We start from the raw sequence: 20,587 nt of genomic DNA, 5'->3' as shown, positions 1-20,587 counted from the left end.
TCAATCTGGTTGATTACTTCCAGGAGGGGAGGAATTAATAAATCTTTAAATGTTTTATAGAATTCTATTGGGAATCCATCCTCTCCTGGTGTTTTATTATTCGGTAGTTTTTTTTTTATTATCTCTTGGATTTCTACTATTTCAAATGGTTCTGTTAATTTATTTTGTTTTTCTGTTTGTAATTTCGGTAGTTCAATTTTAGTTAAAAATTCATCTATTTTGTCTTCTTTCCCTTCGTTTTCAGTTTGGTATAATTGTTTGTAGAATTCTCTGAAGTTTTCATTAATCTCCATTCGATTATATGTGATTTGTTTGTCTGTTTTCCTTGATGCCAATACCATTCTCTTAGTTTGTTCTGTCTTAAGCTGCCACGCTAGAATTTTGTGCGTTTTTTCTCCTAGTTCATAATATTTCTGTTTTGTCTTCATTATGTTCTTCTCCACCTTATAGGTTTGTAGTGTTTCATATTTTATTTTTTTATCTGCCAATTCTCTTCTTTTAGTTGTGTCTTCCTTCATTGCTAATTCTTTTTCTATATTTGCTATTCCCCTTTCCAACTGCTCTGTTTCCTGATTGTAGTCCTTCTTCATCTTGGTTATATAACTTATTATTTGCCTTCTGATGAACGCTTTCATTGCGTCCCATAGTATAAACTTATCTTTCACTGATTCCGTATTTATTTCAAAGTACATTTTAATTTGTAGTTCAATGAATTCTCTAAAATCCTGCCTTTTAAGTAGCATGGAGTTTAATCTCCATCTATACATTCTTGGAGGGATGTCCTCTAACTCTATTGTCAATATCAGGGGTGAGTGGTCCGATAATATTCTAGCTTTATATTCTGTTTTCCTAACTCTGTCTTGGATGCGAGCTGATAACAGGAATAGGTCTATTCTTGAGTATGTTTTATGTCTACCGAAATAATATGAATATTCCTTTTCCTTTGGGTGTTGTTTCCTCCATATATCCAAAAGTTGCATTTCTTGCATCGATTTAATTATAAATTTGGTTACTTTGTTCTTTTTATTAATTTTTTTCCCAGTTTTATCCATGTTTGAATCCAAATTAAGGTCGAAATCCCCTCCTATTAGTATGTTCCCTTGCGTGTCTGCTATCTTCAAAAAAATACCTTGCATAAATTTTTGATCTTCTTCGTTAGGTGAATATACATTGAGTAAATTCCAAAACTCCGAATATATCTGACATTTTATCATTACATATCTCCCTGCTGGATCTATTATTTCCTCTTCTATTTTAATTGGTACATTTTTACTGATTAATATAGCTACTCCTTTAGCTTTTGAATTATATGACACTGCTGTTACATGTCCTATCCAATCTCTCTTTAATTTCTTATGCTCCACTTCAGTTAAGTGTGTTTCTTGCACGAATGCTATATCAATTTTTTATTTTTTCAGTAAATTTAGCAGTTTCTTCCTTTTGATTTGGTTATGTATTCCATTAATATTTAAAGTCATATAGTTCAACATAGCCATTTCATACTTTGTTTATCTTTCCTTTCCGTTTCCTCATCATCACCTTTCCTTCTTATCCATTTCTGCTTTCTTTTTTTGAACATTTTATAAGACAACATTTCTAAAACATAAAACATTTCCCTTATTCTCTTATCTAAAATTTCTTTTACCCCACTATCCCCTCCCCTTCCTGAGTTGCCCTTTATCCCTTGTCGGGCAACCACATCTCCCCTCTCCATTTGGATTTGCGAATTCACTCGCAAGCATCAACTGATTTCGCAGTGACCGTAACTCTTCCCCACCCAGCCCCCCCAGAAAAGATTTTAATTTTCATATACAACAAAGGTCACTCTCTTAATTCCCCCCATACTTCCTTTCTTCCCTTTCTTTCCCTTCTTAGTTCTTACCTATATTCTATTTTTTTTTATATATACATACACACATACACATACATATATATATACCTACATACACACATACATATAGTTTCTGGTAATTTTTGTTCTCGTTACATATCTTCCTCTCTCTGTCTGTTTTGTAGTTGTTCTGCAAATGTTCTTGCTTCCTCCAGATCCAAGAATAGTCTGTTTTCCTGCCCTGGAATAACTATTTTAAGTACCACTGGATACTTTAGCCTGCAGCTGACGTGGACTTTTTACCCCCTCCATAAATCTTCGTCCGCGAAGCCAAGCCAAAGAGAATATCCTTTTTTCCATAGGATCGTTTTTGCTGCATTAAACTCCTTCCTCTTCTTCAGGAGTTCAAAACTTATATCTGGATAGAAAAAAAAATTTTGATCTTTGTATTCCAGTGGTTTTTTGTCTTCTCTTATTTTCCTCATTGCTTTCTCCAATATATTTTCTCTTGTTGTATATCTTAAGAATTTTACTGGAATGGATTTTGGTTTTTGTTGTGGTTGTGGTTTAGGGGCTAATGTTCTGTGTGCCCTTTCTATTTCCATTTCTTCCTGTAATTCTGGTTTTCCTAGGACCCTGGGGATCCATTCTTTTATAAATTCTCTCATATTCTTGCCTTCTTCATCTTCCTTAAGGCCCACTATCTTTATATTGTTTCTTCTACTATAATTTTCCATTATATCTATCTTCTGAGCTAACAGCTCTTGTGTCTCTTTAACTTTTTTATCAGATTCTTCTAATTTCTTTTTTAAGTCCTCTACTTCCATTTCTATGGCTGTTTCTCGTTCTTCCACCTTGTCCACTCTTTTTCCTATATCTGACATGATCATCTCTAATCTATTCATTTTTTCTTCTGTACTTTTTACTCTTCTTTTTATTTCACTGAATTCTTGTGACTGCCATTCTTTTACTGATTCCATATATTCTTTAAAAAAAATATATCCATTGTCTTGCCCTTCCCTTCATCTTCCATTTCTCTGTGTTCTTCCTCTTCTTCTTCTGAGTCCATTCCAGGATCTGTCTCTTCTGGTTTTCTTGTTGGTTTGTTTGTTTTATTTTGTTGGGTATTTTTGGTCTTCTTATTTTTATTTGAAGTGTCTTGCTGCTGGTCTTCTTCCTCTGGGTTGGTCATCTGTTGTTTCTTTTGATTTCTTTTTACTCTCTTCTTTCCTGCTCTCATTATTTTCTGTGTCTTCCTCTTGCTGTTTTGTTGTGGTTGTCATTCTCAGTTGTGGAGATCGACTCCTCAGCTGGTCCCCCCTCCCGTCAGTGTTATTTTTGTCTTGCGCATCAACTCCTCGCGCACTTTTGCTTGGCTTCGTGAGCCATTTTTGTAGTCCCGAGTTTGGGACTTCAACTGACCTGAGGGAGCGGGCTTCTCTCTCCGCGGCGGGCCTCCTCGGACAGGTAAGGCCTTCACCTTCTTCTTCCGACGTCCTTTCTTCTTCTCTTCTTCCCGTTGCTTTTGGCTTTTCTTTTTTCGCTGCCATCTTCTCCACACCTTTATTTTGTGTTTGTGCCTTCGTTTTTTCACTGTCTTTATTTTACTTTTCTGAAGAGGGCTGGAATTCCCCGACCGGCCACTACTCCATCACGTGACTCCTCCCCATGTAGGAAAAGGTTGAGTTCCCATCAGATTGTGATGCCATTAGAGGCAACTTTCTTTTTAGGAGGAGTTTTTATTTTGTTGCTAATCATAAGCCACTTTATTTTCAGGTTTTCTGCTACAATTCCTGGGTACCTAAGGAGCTTGATCTAGCCTACACCAAATTAAGCTTAATGGATATAGAAGGATTAACAAATTCCACATTTAGATAAATTTATCTATCTTCTAAAGCACCTTCAATGAAAATAAATTCTGATAACCGGGTAGTTTCTTCATATACGAATGCAAATCTGTTGGATAATTTCACCATACAACTCAATGGAAAGTAAGGATCCAGCTAGATCTCGTCTCACAATGTCAGCACTAAATAGAGGCAGGTAGGTGTGTACATAGTTGTAATTACTATAGCTGCACATTAATAAGACAACACTTGGAGTATCATGTAATGTTCTTGTTAACCAGATCAAGTTAAGCCAAATCAAGTCAGCTTTATTTATCGTTCATACCATGCTCGCATGGTAAAGACAAGATAGCATTTCTCCAGGACCGTGGAGTATATTTAGAATAGAAATTAAACATATTGAAATATTAAAATATTAAGATGTATACAGTAAAAAGTCCACATATGTTTTGGGAATTCAGGAGCCTGATTGCTTGAGGGAAAAGCTATCGCCCAATCTGGACATAAGAGCCCAAGTTCTTCAGTACTTCCTTCCAGATGGCAGAAGGGAGAACAGTTTACTTGAGGGGTGCATGGAGTCCTTCAAAATGTTTATTGCCTTTCACCTGCATCAAGTGTTGTAGATGTCCTTCATGGTAGGAAGAGACCCCCATGATCTTTTCTGCTGACTTCACTATCCTCAGCAGGGTCTTGCATTCCAAGATAGTACAGCTTCCAAACCAGGCAGTAATGCAGTGGCACAGCCTGCTCTCAATACATCCTCTGTAGTATGTAATGAGGATGGAGGAAGTAGAGGCTTTCTTCGTTATGGAGCTGGTGTTAAGGGCCCAGTGCATTCCAAGGAACTTGATGACCTCAACTTTCAAGGTGTCAATGGTCAGCGGAGCGGGGTATCCCAAGGTCCTTCTGAAGTTGACAACCGTCTCTTTTGTTCATATACAAGTTGTTGGCTCTGTGCCAGTCTGTTAGTGACTGCACCTCATCTCTGTATGCTGACTCCTCATTCTTACTGATAAGGCCCACCACGGTCATGTCATCAGTGAATTTGATGATGTGGCTCGAGCTGTGTTTAGTTGTCCAGTCATGGGCCAGCAGAGTGAACACTCCCCCATGCTCATTGTGATAGGCTTAGAAGTGTTGTTACCAATCTGGACTGCTTGAGGTCTCCCCGACAAGAAGTCTAAAATTCAACTGCAGAAGGAGATGTTTAGACCCACCAGGTTCAACTTCCTTATCAGGTACTGAGGTATGATTGTATTGAATGCTGAACTGAAGTTGATAAACAGCATTTTAACATACGAGCTCTTATTTTCTAGGTGGGTGGGGGCTAGATGTAGGGTGGTGGCAATGGCATCATCTGTGGAGCGGTTGGATCTGTATGCAAACTGCAGGGGGTCCAGTGACGGGGGCAACAGGAGTATGATGTGGCCATGATGAGCCTCTCGAAGCACTTCATGATGATTAATGCGAGTGCGACGGGGGGGCGGGGAGGGGGGTAGTCATTGAGGCAGGACACCAATGAGTTATATTGGAATAATAAGTTGGAAACGGTGTAGAAAAGATTCACAAGAATGTTACTGTGACTGCTGGGCTCTAATTATAAGAATAGGGTGTATAGCCTGGGAATTCTTTTTCCTTCGAGCGTAGAAGGGTGAGGGAGGAACTTGTGGAAGTTCATGAAATCACAGAGGGACAGAGAAAAGATAAATAGTCATTATGTTTCCCACAGTCAGGGAGTCTTAAACTAGCTTTAAGGTGAGAGGGGAAAAAGTTAAAAAGAGCTGAGAGCTACCTTTATTATGCATTGGAGGTGGGTATATAAAATGAGCTGCCAGAATACAATTGTAACATTCAAAAAGCATTTAGACAGACACATGAATACGAAAATGTTTAAAGGGATACAGGGCTAATGCAAGCAAATGAGAATAGCTTGGACAGACAACTAAGTTGGCATGGACAAGCTGGAAAGAAGGGCAAAATGTACCATAAATTTGAGAGAGATGATGTTAATGAAAGAATTGTAATGATAAATACGTTTTATGATTCCAGCATGAATGTTTAAATTATTGTTTCACGTCAATGCACAAAATAATCATGATTAAAGAGTTTGCAAAGTTTCCCTCTGCTTTTGTGAAATGAAGGAATGTTTAAAACATTGTAAATGAAATAGCAAGGCCAATTAGGAAAATCCCACAGATTCCTGTCCTTTTAAGAGATTTCACGCCACACAGCTTTCCTTTATTATACACTGCAGGCACATTTCCTAGGCAGTCGCCTTCAATTCTTTCACTGCAGGAGGCTTTTGAGACAAACTTCAGCAGTGAGACCACCCACGTTCATTTCCGTTTGGATCAAGGAGAAAAAAACTTCTTTAAAATTGGTTTATCCACAAAAATAACAAAACCATTTTAATTTTTAAAAGCAGTTTAAAGATTAGGAATCAAATGGTTCAGTGAATTTTATAATGATTTTTGATTGCTGTTTTAGCTTTTAAAAGTTTTTCTTCCTACAGTTGTAGAAGTACAAGTTAGGAGTTTCAGAACTATCCAGTTAAGATACACATTATGCTTTAATTAGGCATCTCAGGAAAAAGTATTGCTACATGGCTGAATAATACTATGAAATGCACCAGGGCACTCCCCACCAAATTAAGAAGGTGTTCATCTTATGGTATTTTACAGGATTCACAAAGGATAGACTTGATACTGCTAGTTTCATATTTCCTTCCCTATGGCCCATCCAGTCCATGCCGACTTTAGAAAAATCCCATCAATCCTATTCTCCTATATATTTCCCTGTAATATATATACTCATTCATTGTAGCAATCAAAACTCCTCTCATACTCCTGTTACCTTCTTCTTAATTGTGTCAAACTATTATTCCAACTAGAATGTATATGAGATGTGGGCAGAAACTCGAGCGCCCCAAGAAAAATATACAGTCACAGAACTAAGGTGCAAACTCCTCAAAGGCAGGAGCGAAGAAACATGAGAGTGACTTAATAGAGGTCTATAAGATTTTGAGAAACATAGATAAGGTAGACAGCCAGTGCCTTTTTCCCAGGGCAGGGATAGCAAACACCAGAGGACATCTATACAAAGTAAAGGGAGGAAAGTTTAGGGGAGACATCAGGGGAAGTTTTTTTTACACAGAGAGTTGTGGGTGCCTGGAATACCTTACCAGGGTTAGTGGTGGAGGGTGAAACATAGGAGCATTTAAAAGAATCTTAGGCACATAAATGAAAGAAAAATAGAGTAGAAGTCTGAAAACCCAGACTGCTTAGAAATTGGGTCATTCTGGATTTTCAGATTTTCCAGATTTCCGGGCAGTACCTTTAAAATTAAAACTTATGGAGGAATAAAGAAGAGATAAACAGGTAAAATTTGACAGTTTATTCATTAGCAAATACAGCATCCTTCATTTATTAAAATGAACAGTTTTAAAGAAAAATAAAGTCAATACTTGTTGCCACTGTGCAGCTGTGGCAATTATGCATGCACACATGCTCACAAAACGTCTGTTAAATTAAAAAAGTTTGAGAGTTTTCAAAATGTCCAGATTCTCAGGTGGTCCAGATCTATGGAATTTGGATTTTTGGACTTCTACCATGAAGGGTTACAAATTTTTTTTTGTAGGATTATATAGGTTGGCTCATCAAGAGCCGAAGGGCGTGTACTGTGCTGCATTTTTCTATATTCTGTGTTCTAAATCTGAGACATTGAGCTATGAGGCAACAATAGTATCTGCTACACCACCTTAGAATTCTGTTACCTTACCCTATAGTATATTGGAAATAGCATCACTCTTCTTATGTGCATCAAATAAATCTTCTTTAAAACTCTGTTTATGAACAATTACACAAGTTTATTCCATCCTGGAATACAATGACAAAAATGATTATGTTCCTCCATCCTAACCTGATGAATTAGTGACATGAGATCAAATCATAGTGCAGCCGCTGTGGAATTCACAGTCAATTGATCGATTCAATTAATCTGAAATTTTAAAAATCTATCAGCAGTTAAGGTGAAACAACCACAATGCTGAATTGTAGCCCTTCCTTCCTTTCTTTCCTTCACTGATACCTTAAGCCTATTGAGTGTATTGGAGATCTCCAGCCTTGGAGAATCAGTAAGTGTTCAGTCAGAAGTATTGCAGATGATGCATTTTGTTTTTCTAAACTTTCTACGTGCCAAAGGGAGAAGAAACTTCTCATAATGTTCTCTTCCAAAACCTAACATGCTTTAGGTTTATCAATTTTTTTTGCACCATGGGAGGAGACATTTTAGATGATTGGGTGTCTGATGGGCCTCAAAACAAACCCTTACCTGCTCATATATCTCTATATGTTTTCTTTCTCACATGTAGTTCAACTCCATTCCAATTCTCCTACTACCAACATCTTTGGCTTGGCTTCGCGGATGAAGATTTATGGAGGGGGTAAATGTCCATGTCAGCTGCAGGCTCATTTGTGGCTGACAAGTCCGATGCGGGATAGGCAGACACGGTTGCAGCGGTTGCAGGGGAAAATTGGTTGGTTGGGGTTGGGTGTTGGGTTTTTCCTCCTTTGTCTTTTGTCAGTGAGGTGGGCTCTGCGGTCTTCTTCAAAGGAGGTTGCTGCCCGCCGAACTGTGAGGCGCCAAGATGTACGGTTTGAGGCGATATCAGCCCACTGGCGGTGGTCAATGTGGCAGGCACCAAGAGATTTCTTTAGGCAGTCCTTGTACCTCTTCTTTGGTGCACCTCTGTCACGGTGGCCAGTGGAGAGCTCGCCATATAACACGATCTTGGGAAGGCGATTGTCCTCCATTCTGGAGACGTGACCCACCCAGCACAGCTGGATCTTCAGCAGCGTGGACTCGATGCTGTCGGCCTCTGCCATCTCGAGTACTTCGATGTTAGGGATGAAGACGCTCCAATGAATGTTGAGGATGGAGCGGAGACAACGCTGGTGGAAGCGTTCTAGGAGCCATAGGTGATGCCGGTAGAGGACCCATGATTCGGAGCCGAACAGGAGTGTGGGTATGACAACGGCTCTGTATACGCTTATCTTTGTGAGGTTTTTCAGTTGGTTGTTTTTCCAGACTCTTTTGTGTAGTCTTCCAAAGGCGCTATTTGCCTTGGCGAGTCTGTTGTCTATCTCGTTGTCGATCCTTGCATCTGATGAAATGGTGCAGCCGAGATAGGTAAACTGGTTGACCGTTTTGAGTTTTGTGTGCCCGATGGAGATGTGGAGGGGCTGGTAGTCATGGTGGGGAGCTGGCTGATGGAGGACCTCAGTTTTCTTCAGGCTGACTTCCAGGCCAAACATTTTGGCAGTTTCCGCAAAACAGGACGTCAAGCGCTGAAGAGCTGGCTCTGAATGGGCAACTAAAGCGGCATCGTCTGCAAAGAGTAGTTCACGGACAAGTTTCTCTTGTGTCTTGGTGTGAGCTTGCAGGCGCCTCAGATTGAAGAGACTGCCATCCGTGCGGTACCGGATGTAAACAGCGTCTTCATTGTTGGGGTCTTTCATGGCTTGGTTCAGCTTCATGCTGAAGAAGATTGAAAAGAGGATTGGTGCGAGAACACAGCCTTGCTTCACGCCATTGTTAATGGAGAAGGGTTCAGAGAGCTCATTGCTGTATCTGACCCGACCTTGTTGGTTTTTGTGCAGTTGGATAACCATGTTGAGGAACTTTGGGGGGCGTCCTGTCCAGAGAAGAAACAAGCCTTCCGTCGCGCATGCAGCCATCTTCAGCGCAAACTCCGGGAGATCCAAAATGAATGGTGGACTAGCCTCGCCAAGCGAACCCAGCTCAGCGCGGACATTGGCGACTTCAGGGGTTTCTACGAGGCTCTAAAGGGTGCGTACCCTCCCCCCGTCCAAAGCCCGCTGCGCAGCTCAGACGGCAAAGTCCTCCTCAGCGACAAGATCTCCATCCTCAACCGATGGTCAGAACACTTCCAATCTCTTTTCAGTGCCAACTGCTCAGTTCAAGATTCCGCCCTGCTCCAGCTCCCTCTACAGCCCCTAAGGCTAGAGCTGGATGAGGTCCTCTCCCAGGATGAGACATATAAAGCAATTGAACAACTGAAAAGTGGCAAAGCAGCAGGTATGGATGGAATCCCCCCAGAGGTCTGGAAGGCTGGCGGCAAAACTCTGCATGTCAAACTGCATGAGTTTTTCAAGCTTTGTTGGGACCAAGGAAAACTGCCTCAGGACCTTCGTGATGCCATCATCATCACCCTGTACAAAAACAAAGGCAAGAAATCAGACTGCTCAAACTACAGGGGAATCACGCTGCTCTCCATTGCAGGCAAAATCTTCGCTAGGATTCTCCTAAATAGAATAATACCTCGTGTCGCCGAGAATATTCTCCCAGAATCACAGAGGAACTACTGACATGGTCTTTGCCCTCAGACAGCTCCAAGAAAAGTGCAGAGAACAAAACAAAGGACTCTACATCACCTTTGTTGACCTCACCAAAGCCTTTGACACCGTGAGCAGGAAAGGGCTTTGGCAAATACTAGAGTTCATCGGATGCCCCCCAAAGTTCCTCAACATGGTTATAGTTGCCAATTATCCTACCAATTAAATGCATTTGAGATATGGGAGGAAATAGGAATTCAGTGGTCATGATCAAACCTAGGTCACTACCTGCTGTGTTTATTTGATGATCTCCTGGGCTGGTGGAAACAGTGAAACAAGATAGAAATGGGGGTGACTAAAATTATTAAAAATGTTGTTCATGTTGCTGTGTTTAAGGCTGATCAGGACAAGCATTATGTTTTGTTCCTCAAGGTTACATTTGGCCTCACCCTGGACAGTGTGTGTATAGGAATACTGTGGAGAATTGAAATACTTGGCTACTACTGGGAGTTCTAGCTTGGACCCACAAACAGAGCCCAGGTGTTTGGTAAAGTGATCATCCAATGTGCATTGACTCTCACCAATGAAGGGGAAGTCACATTGAGTGCACTTCCTCACCTGGAAGATCCTGAATATTGGTGTAGAGCATAGTTCCAAAAAAATTCTAACCCATTTGTACCAAGCAGAAATTCCAGTTATTGGGTTGGAGTAGAGGCACAGGGAACCATATTTTGAGGACAAACCTTATATTCACATCTCTGAATTAAAAATATGTGTGCTCTGAGTTCTGGCTTTCCTTCGGCATTCTTGTTTTAATTCCTTGAAAAACATTTGAAAAAAAATTGCACAACATATTCAGGAAAATCTTGGTCAATGAGGTAGGTTTTAAAGGGCATCTTGAAAGAAGCAAAGGTGATAACTGACTTTAAGGAAGGAATTCCAGAACCCAGTGTCTTGCAGATGAATGCATGGACATTAATGGTGGGCCAGAATTGAGAGAGAAGAGATACTTTGGAGGTTGGAGAGCTGGATAAGATGACTAAGCTTCGGACAAGTATGGCCATAGAAAATGTAGAAACTCAGTGGGAATTTCAAAGATAAATAAAAACATAAAACTTTGGAAACATTCAACAGGTCAATAGAGAGAGAAGGAGAGTTAACGTCAATGAGGATTGTCAAGACACTGAAGGTAAAAAATGTTTTTTTTTTGCTTTTGAGTTGTGGTTGATTTCCTCCTGTGTATATGAAACACAAGCAGACCAGTTAGCCCTTGAGCTGCCTTTACCATTCAATAAGATCATGGCTCATCAAGTTTTCCCCTCAGCACCACTTTCATAACACCGTGGAACACCTGGACCTCAAAGACGCATACATCAGGATGCTCTTTATTGACTACACTTTAACCTTCAACAACATTATCCCCGCAAAACTGATTAGCAAACTCCAAGACCTTGCTACTGTGTAATTGGATCTTGGATTTCCTCACCTCCAGATCCCAATCAGTGCAAAGTGTTAAGAATAACTCCTCCAGAATCTCCATCATCACTGAAGCACCACAGGGCTGTGTACTTCACCCCATGTTCCACTCTTTACAACTACGACTGCATGGCTCGGGTCGACAACAAGACCATCTACAAATTTGCTGATGATACCATAGTAGTCGGCTGTATAAAAAAGGAGAGATGAGTCAGCCTAGAGGAGGGAGACTGAAAACTTGGCTGAATGGTGTACAATCAACAACATCACAGTCAATGGCACTAAAGCCATGAGGTCTTTAAGAAGGGAAAAGCAGAGGTACACATTGGGGGAATCAGAGGTGGAGAGGGTGAGCTAATTTAAATTCCTTGGAGTTACTATCTCAGAGGACCTTTCCTGGACCCAACTAACTAATGTCATTGTGAAGAAAGAATGTCAGCACCCCTACTTCTTAAGGAGTTTGTGGAGATTTGTCACACAAATTTCTACAAAGGTGTATTGGAAAGTGTGCTGACCGGCAGCATCACAGCCTGGTATGGGAGCACCAATACCTCTGAGCGGAAAGCCCTGCAAAAGGTAGTGGACCCAGTCCAGCACATAACAGGCAAAACTCCCCCCACCATCAAGAAAATCTACATGGATCACCGCCATCGGAGAGCAGCAGAAATCATCAAGGAACAACACCACCCAGGACATGCTCTGTTTTTGCTGCTACCATCAGGAAACATAGAAAACACATAGAAACATAGGAGCAGGAGTAGGTCATTCGACCCTTCGAGCTTGCTCCGCCATTCAACGAGATCATGGCTGATCTTAAAGTTCAGTACCCCGTCCCCGCCTTCTCTCCGTAACCTTTAATACCCTTATACTGAAGAAATAGATCTAATTCCCTCTTAAATATATTTAATGAACCTGCCTCTACTGCCCTCTGTGGCAATGAATTCCACAGATTCACCACCCTCTGGGTAAAGAAATTCCTCCTCATCTCGGTCCTAAATGGTTTGCCTATTATCCTCAAACCATGGCCCCGGGTTCTGGATTTTCCCATCATTGGAAACATTCCATCTGCATCCATTCTGTCCAGTCCTGCCAGAATTTTATATGTCTCTATGAGATCCCCTCTCAATCTTCTAAACTCCAGCGAGTACATCCCAATTCACGCAATCTTTCCTCATAAGTCATTCCTGCTATTCCAGGTATCAGCCTGGTGAATCGCCTCTGCACTCCCTCCATTGCAAGAACATCCTTCCTTAGATAAGGTGACCAAAACAACACACAATACTCCAGGTGTGGTCTCACCAAGGCCCTGGACAGCTGCAGTAAGGTATCCTTGTTCCTATACTCAAACCCTCTTGATATGAAGGCCAACATACCATTTGCCTTTTTAACCACCTGCTGTACCTGCATGCTTGTCTTCAGAGACTGGTGTACAAGTACCCCTAGGTCTCTCTGCACTTCCCCATCTCTTAATCTATTGCCGTTCAAATAGTAATCTGCCCTCCGGTTTGTATTACCAAAGTGGATAACCTCACATTTATCCACATTGTAGTGCATTTGCCATGTATCTGCCCAGTCCCTCAATTTATCCAAATCACACTGGAGCTTCCTGACCCCCCTCTTCCGTGCACACAACCCCTTCTAGCTTAATGTCATCTGCAAATTTGGAGATATTACATCCAATCCCCTCATCCAGATCATTAATGTAAATTGTGAACAGCTGGGGTCCCAGTACAGATCCCTGTGGCACCCCACTGGTCACTGCCTGCCACTCAGAAAACAAGCCATTTATCCCAACTCTCTGTCTTCTACCTGCCAGCCAGTTCTAAATCCACATCAATACTTTGCCCCCAATCCCATGAACCTTGATTTTGTAAGCCAGTCATTTATGCGGGACCTTATCGAAGGCCTTTTGGAAGTCCAGGTACACCACATCCACTGGCTCTCCCCCATCTATTTTACCTGTCACCATTTCAAAGAATTCCAATAGATTTGTCAAGCACGATTTACCTTTTGTAAATCCATGTTGACTCTGTCCAATCCCTTCTCTGCTAGTCATATGCTCCGCTATTACATCCTTTATAATGGATTCTATCATTTTGCCCACTACTGATGTCAGGCTCACTGGCCTATAATTCCCCGCTTTTTCTCTACCCCCCTTTTTAAATAGTGGGGTAACATTAGCTACCCTCCAATCCATGGGTACTAATCCTGAGTCTATCAAGTTCTGGAAAATAATTCTTAAAGCATCTGCTATCTGAATGGCCACTTCCTTAAGTATCCTAGGATGTAGATTATCAGGCCCTTGGGATTTATCTGCCTTCAATCCCATCAATTTCCCCAAGACCATGTCCTTAGAGATACTGATTTCTTTCAGTTCCTCCCTTGCATTAGTCTCTATGTTTCCCAACATCCTTGGGAGGTTATTTGTATCCTCTCTTGTATAAACAGAACTAAAGTAAGAATTTAATTGCTCTGCCATTTCCTTATTCCCCATTATATATTCCCTTGATTCAGACTGCAAAGGACCTACTCTGGATTTCATCAATCTTTTCCTCTTGACATATTTATAAAAGCTTTTGGAGACGGTTTTTATATTTGCCGCAAGCTTACTTTCGTAATTTATTTTTGCTCTCTTGATTAATCCCTTTGTCCTCCTTTGGTGCATCTTGAACTGCTCCCAGTCTTCGGTTGTGGTACTTTTTTTGGCCAATTGATATGCTCTCTCTTTGGACCTAATGCTGTCTCTAATTTCCCTTGTTATCCACGGTTGAGTCACCTTTTTTGGTTTATTTTTATGCCAAACCGGTATAAACGATTTTTGCAATTTCTCCGTTAGATCTGTGAATGCTTTCCATTGTCTATCCACAGTCAATTCCCCCATAAACACCACCCAATCAATCTTACTCAACTCCCGTCTCATACCATCATAATTCCCTTTATTTAAATTCAGGACCTTAGTCTCGGTTTTAATTTCATCACTTTCCATGTCAAGTGAGAATTCGATCATATTGTGATCGCTCCTACCCAAAGGGCAGGACTGTTGATTAGCCCCTTATCATTGCATAATACCCAATCTAAAATGGCCTGCTCCCGAGTTGGTTTCTCGACATATTGGTCTAGATAACCGTCCCATAAACATTCAAGGAATTCCTCCTCCTCAGTATTTTTACTAATTTGGCTAGTCCAATCTATATGCAAATTAAAGTCTCCCATGATGACAGCTGTTCCCTTATTGCACCCTTTTCTAATTTCTCCTTTAATGCCTTCCCTCACCTCTACACTACTATTTGGAGGCCTATATACTACCTCCACTAACGTTTTCTGCCCCTTGCTATTCCTCAGTTCTACCCATATAGATTCCGCATCTTCCGAGTTGATATTCTTTCTGTCAATTGTGTTGGTCCCTTCTCTCACCATCAATGCTACCCCACCCCCTTTTCTTTCTTGCCGATCCCTCCTAAATATCGTATACCCCGGGATGTTAAGTTCCCAGGCTTGCCCACCCTGCAGTCATGTTTCTGTAATCCCAATCAAATCATATTTGTTTATCTCAATTTCCACAGCTAATTCATCTACCTTGTTCCGAATGCTTCTTGCATTAAGATATAAAGCCTTCAGATTTGTTTTTTTCACCCTCCTTGCTCTTTCTGATTTTTTTACTTTCACTGCCTAACCTAACTTTCCAGGAAAGAGGGATTGGTGTCACAAGACTTGTACCAACAGGATGAGGAATTGTTGCTACCCCTCCACCATCAGACTCTTAAACAACAGACTCAATCAGAGACTTATTTAAGGACTCTTACTTTGCATGTTATTTATTACTGATTTTTTTCTGTATTTGTACAGCCAGTTTGTTTGCATTTCTTTCTTTGTTTACATTTCTCTCTTTTGCATATGTACCTTTTTCTTGAGTTCAGTTTACACTACGGATAAATAAAAATTCTGCATGGCGCACAGGAAAAAAATCTCAGCGTTGTTTTTAATGTCTTGTATGTACTCTGGCAATAAATTTGAACTTGAACTTCCTACTCTCCCCATACATCATAACTCCCTGAAATTTCAAGGATCTGCTTCTCTCCTCCTTGAATATTTTAAATGGCCCCACCTCCAGAGTTCTCAAGGTTAAGAATTCCAAAGATCCAAGTTATTAAGAGAGCGAAAATACTTCCCCATCTCCATTTTAAAACTTCCACATTTCAGATTGTTTCTCTCAGCATCCACAGGGTCAGTTCCTCAAACCATAAAGTTAGGTTTGATTATTGCTACACTGGGAGAAACTACTCTTCTGAGATGTTCTGTCCTTATCCATCTAGTGAGAAGAATGTAGCACTCAATCAGTCTTGCAGTTTTGTAAACCACAGAAATTTGAGAAGCATGCTGACGCCATTACATGCTATCCAATTAATATTAAGTGAGAAATCACCGCTTCATGAACAGTATTTAATAGTTTTCTCATACAGTGTGAAATATAATGTTGCAATTTTATTTGCTCCATTAACAACATGCAGGAGCAGAATCTTAATCATAGACAATTGCATTTTGGGCTGTGCTGAACTCTAATATAAATAGATATTTAATTCAGTCACAGTTATATTTTGAGAAAGTTAGAACTCTTGTGCACTAATCGGAATGATATATGCTCCTTACTTTGATATTTTTGTTAAAAATGTAAAGTTCATTTTCCTTCCAAAGGTTTTATGACATTGAATTAAACTCTTTCTTGTGAAATTAGAAGCTAATATTTTACATTGCTTGTCCCTGCATGGAACTAACATTCACAATTGCAACAAATTGCTGAAATATACAGTATGTATTCCCTCCCATCATCTCAATTCACACTGGAATATGGAAATGCAAGCTCAAGGTGTCTAAAATAAACTGCAAACTTTTTTCCACATTTGAGAACAAAGTGAAGCACATGCAACAATCAAATAATACTGTTATTTTTGTCCAATACTCAAAAGCAAAAGCTTGTATTGTTACAATAGATCTCAAATTTGCAGTAATTGTTATTAAAGTGCATCATTTGTAGTCTTCATGTAAAAGGACTTCATGTCATTTACAACTTCACTGCTTTATATTTAGACCACAAATTTGACCCAATGATCAAGTTAAAAGACCCTTCAGCTGTATTGTACACTGGTATCCTGCATGTTTTTCTTAGGTATATCCATCAGATGACATTTCCCATCCAGGATCCTATGCAGCAATTTAGATTTAAATTTAGACTCAGCACTGTAACAGGCCCTTTTGGCCCACAAGCCAGTGCCGCCCAATTACACTCAATTGACTTACAACCCCGGCATTTTTAGAAGGGTGGGAGGAAACTGGAGTACCCAGAGGAAACCCATGTGGACATGAGGAGAAAATACAAATTCTTTACAGACAGCACCAGATTCGAACCCAAGTCGCTGGTGCTGTAACAGCATTGCGCTAACTGCTACATTAACCATGGAACAGCTAATTGTGGTAAAGAGAAAAAAAAGAGCACATTATTTTTCAGTAATGTGGAGAAAGAAATGAGGAATGGGGAGAACAAAGAGGCTTCAATAGCTCAGTGGTTAGGTGTTGGTCTTGTAAACCTGGGGACATGAGTTTGTTGCTTGCTGGGGTTTCATTTCTGTGAGGGGCACTAGACAAAGTGACAACTCCCTACCTTCCTTATGGTAGACAAAGATAACGAATTTCATGTATGTTACATTCTAAATGTAGTATTACTTGACAATAATGGAACCTTTACCATCTTGTAGAAGGGTAAATGATAAGCATGCTAATAAGAAAAGAATAAATTGAATTAGTTTACTTTTTTTAATTTTCACCTGCACTGTGATTCAGTGAAAAGCTTTGTTTTGTGTGTTATCCAGGCAAGTTATAGATTAATCTATACTTAAGTATAGCAGGAGGAGCAATAATAAAAAAAAATGCAAGGTACAATATTTCAGTGATTCAAAGAGTGCAGGATATAGTGTTACAAAGACACAAATAGTGCAGGGTGAAGAGAAAAGTACAGTTAAAACAGTGCAAGGGTGTCTCTTTTGCCAATGAAAGGCCCATTAAAGACCTTGATAATAGAAGAATAAAATCAAATCTAAACTAACCAGCAAGAAGGTAGTTTTATAGTGAGGATCAATCTACCCATCCATCTCCTACTGGCACTCTTCACTAAACCTTGCTCACAATACTCCTGAAATGCACATTTGGCCTGGGTAGCAAACTGCCACATTCAGAGGAGGCAGTTTTTTGAAAACTCCAGAGTATGTGAACAAACAAAATATGTTCACTCTATCCTAAACCTCCAGACGAACAAACGAATACCACAATTTCAATTTTCACCACAGCAACTGGAGAATTTCATTAATGCTAGAAGAAACTAGAATCCCCAAGCAGTCTGGATTTTCAGAATTCTATATTTTTCTTCCATCCTTGTGCCTGTTTAAGAGTTTCTTAAATGCTTCTTATGTTTGAGACTCCACCACTACCCCTAAAAAGACATTCCAAGCATCCACAACTCTCTGTATAAAAAAACGTACCCCTGATATCTACCCTAAACCTTCCTCAATTCACGTTATACAAATGTCCTCTGGTGTTTGCTACTCCCACCCTGGGGAAAAGGTGCTGGCTGTTGACCTTGTTTATGCCTCTCAGAATCTTGTAGACCTCTATTAAGTCATTTCTCATCCTTCTTCACTCCAAAGAGAAAAGTCCTCGCTCTGCTAACCATGCCTCATCCTGGTAAATCTCCTCTGCACCCTCTCCATGGCTTCCATATTCCTCCTATAATGAGGTGATCAGAAGTAAACACAATTCTCTCAATGTAGTCTCACCAGATATTTGTAGAGTTGCACCAGAGAGGCTGGAACCTTAGGAGCATTTAAGTAACTCTTGGTCAGACATATGGATGAAAGAAAAGTAGAGGATTGTGAGGTAGCATTATTTTGTTGGTAGGAATATGTAGGTTAGCACAACATCGTGGATTGAAGGGCCTGTACTGTGAGTGATGTTCTATGTACTATTAAGATTTTAAATGATATTCACAACCATGATAGGGCAAAGATATACCTTTTGGTGCAAGAAAATTTCAAGTTGTCCTGGGCGACAATGAAGTTGTAAATTCCTTTGTAGTTATTCATTTGCTAATAATAGTACATTTTTTGGTCCTGACATTTCACTGCCAAGGCTGGAGGTGCTAACAAGTCGGAATAGTTTTAAAAACCCTAATCGCCAATGCATCTGTAAATGGGCTGCCTTTGGCGCTGTTTTATTTGAATATTTTATTTATTCAACATATATAATGTCAAAAAATTAAGAATGTTATAGCATAAGTACATAATAAAATATTAATAAATATATACTGAAACTCTATTTATAAAAAAATAAAATACTAAAATCTAAAAACTAAAAAAGACTACAAACTACAAAAAAAACCTATTAGTCCACCCTCCCCCCCCCACCTCCAAGCTAAAATATTTCATTATAAAACAATTACAAGTAATTAATTTGGATTGCATCAGTTGACACTCAAAGACCTCAAAAACGTTAAAAATTGTTTTATTTTTAGGGAAATTTTCACTGATCAAGAAATAAATTAATAAAATTATAATTTTAATTTCATTATTTTAGCATACAGACTCCAAATTTGCAAAAATAAAGAATGAAGATATCAATGTTTTAGCTGCCTTGGATTTCACTGTATTTCTTCAAGACTTATCCAATACAGGTTCTAAACAAAAATTAAAATCATCACCCATCAAAACATTTTCATGTACATTCACTAAGTTTAAAAAAGTATCCTGTATAAATTTCTGATCATCTAAATTCAGGGCATAAATATTCAATAAAGTCCATTCTTCAGAAAATATTTGACAATTTACTATAAGATACCTTCCCGCTAGATCTGTAATTACATCTTGAATTTTAACTAGTAATTTTTTAAAATAAAATTACCACTCCCCTAACTTTATAGTTAAATGTAGAGAAAGCTACTTAACCTACCCAATCTCTTTTCAATTTTAAGTGTTGACTTTCAGTTAATTGAGTCTCCTGTAAAAAAGAAATATTTACTCCTAATTTTGTGATATACAATACCTTCTTTCTTTTAATGTTCCCATTAATCCCATTAATATTAAAACTTAATAATGTTATCTGTTTACCCATTATTTTACAAATTATTAACATACATTCCTATCCAGGAAGATTCCCATAATTAAATTGGTTTTAGGTGTCATCATCTGCAATCCAAAAACACTGAACTTATTCAAAATAAAAATATTATGTAAAATGCCAGAAAGACCAGCATCACTACCCTCCATTTTATGGGTTGTGGTTAAACCATGAAAACACATGTAGTCATCAGAAACGAACAAACACAACCCCTGCCTCCTGGGAGAAAAAGAAAAAAAAATTATAGAAAGAGGAGAACATACTCCCCATTTTAATAAATTGTTTCAACAAGTCCACTTGTGGTAAGTGAGCCATGGGCAGATCGTTAACAAAATCTCCATGCTGAATATAGTTGGTGAAAAAGACATTCTGCAGATCTGGAATAAAAACTTTCAAAGTTGCTGGATATCGCTACACAAATCTATAGCCTTTAACCAGGTTAAACTCTTTCCTCCTCTTCAAAAGAGCTCGACTCACATCTGGATTTAAAAAAAAGATCTTGTCACCCTTGTAATTCAAAGTTCCATGTTCCTTAGCTCTTCTCATTGCCGATCCAAATATCTTATCTCTATCTTGATAGTTTAAAAATCTAATCATTATAGGCCAAGGTCTTTGATTCAGTCCTGGTTTTGGTCAGAGAGCTCTATGAGCTCTTGCAATCAAAATGTTCTCATCCAAAAAATGAATTACATCTTGGCCTTTATCATTTTATCCATATTTTTTCTTTACAAGCTTTGCCTTGCCTTTAAATTCTTCTTCTTCTGTAGTTGTGTCTTCATCTTCACTTGTAGAGTCACTAGAATCATCTTCCATACCTGGTAAGTCTTCTTCTCCTTCTTCTTGCAGACCTGAAGCACTGGACTGGCCCTTTAAAAGGGATGAAGATTTTTTTCCCTTTAATTTTTCAGCCGCAACGCACA

The sequence above is a fragment of the Narcine bancroftii genome, chromosome 2 (assembly GCF_036971445.1).
Source record: "Narcine bancroftii isolate sNarBan1 chromosome 2, sNarBan1.hap1, whole genome shotgun sequence".
Taxonomy (NCBI): domain Eukaryota; kingdom Metazoa; phylum Chordata; class Chondrichthyes; order Torpediniformes; family Narcinidae; genus Narcine; species Narcine bancroftii.
Note: the sequence above shows the minus strand (reverse complement) of the source record.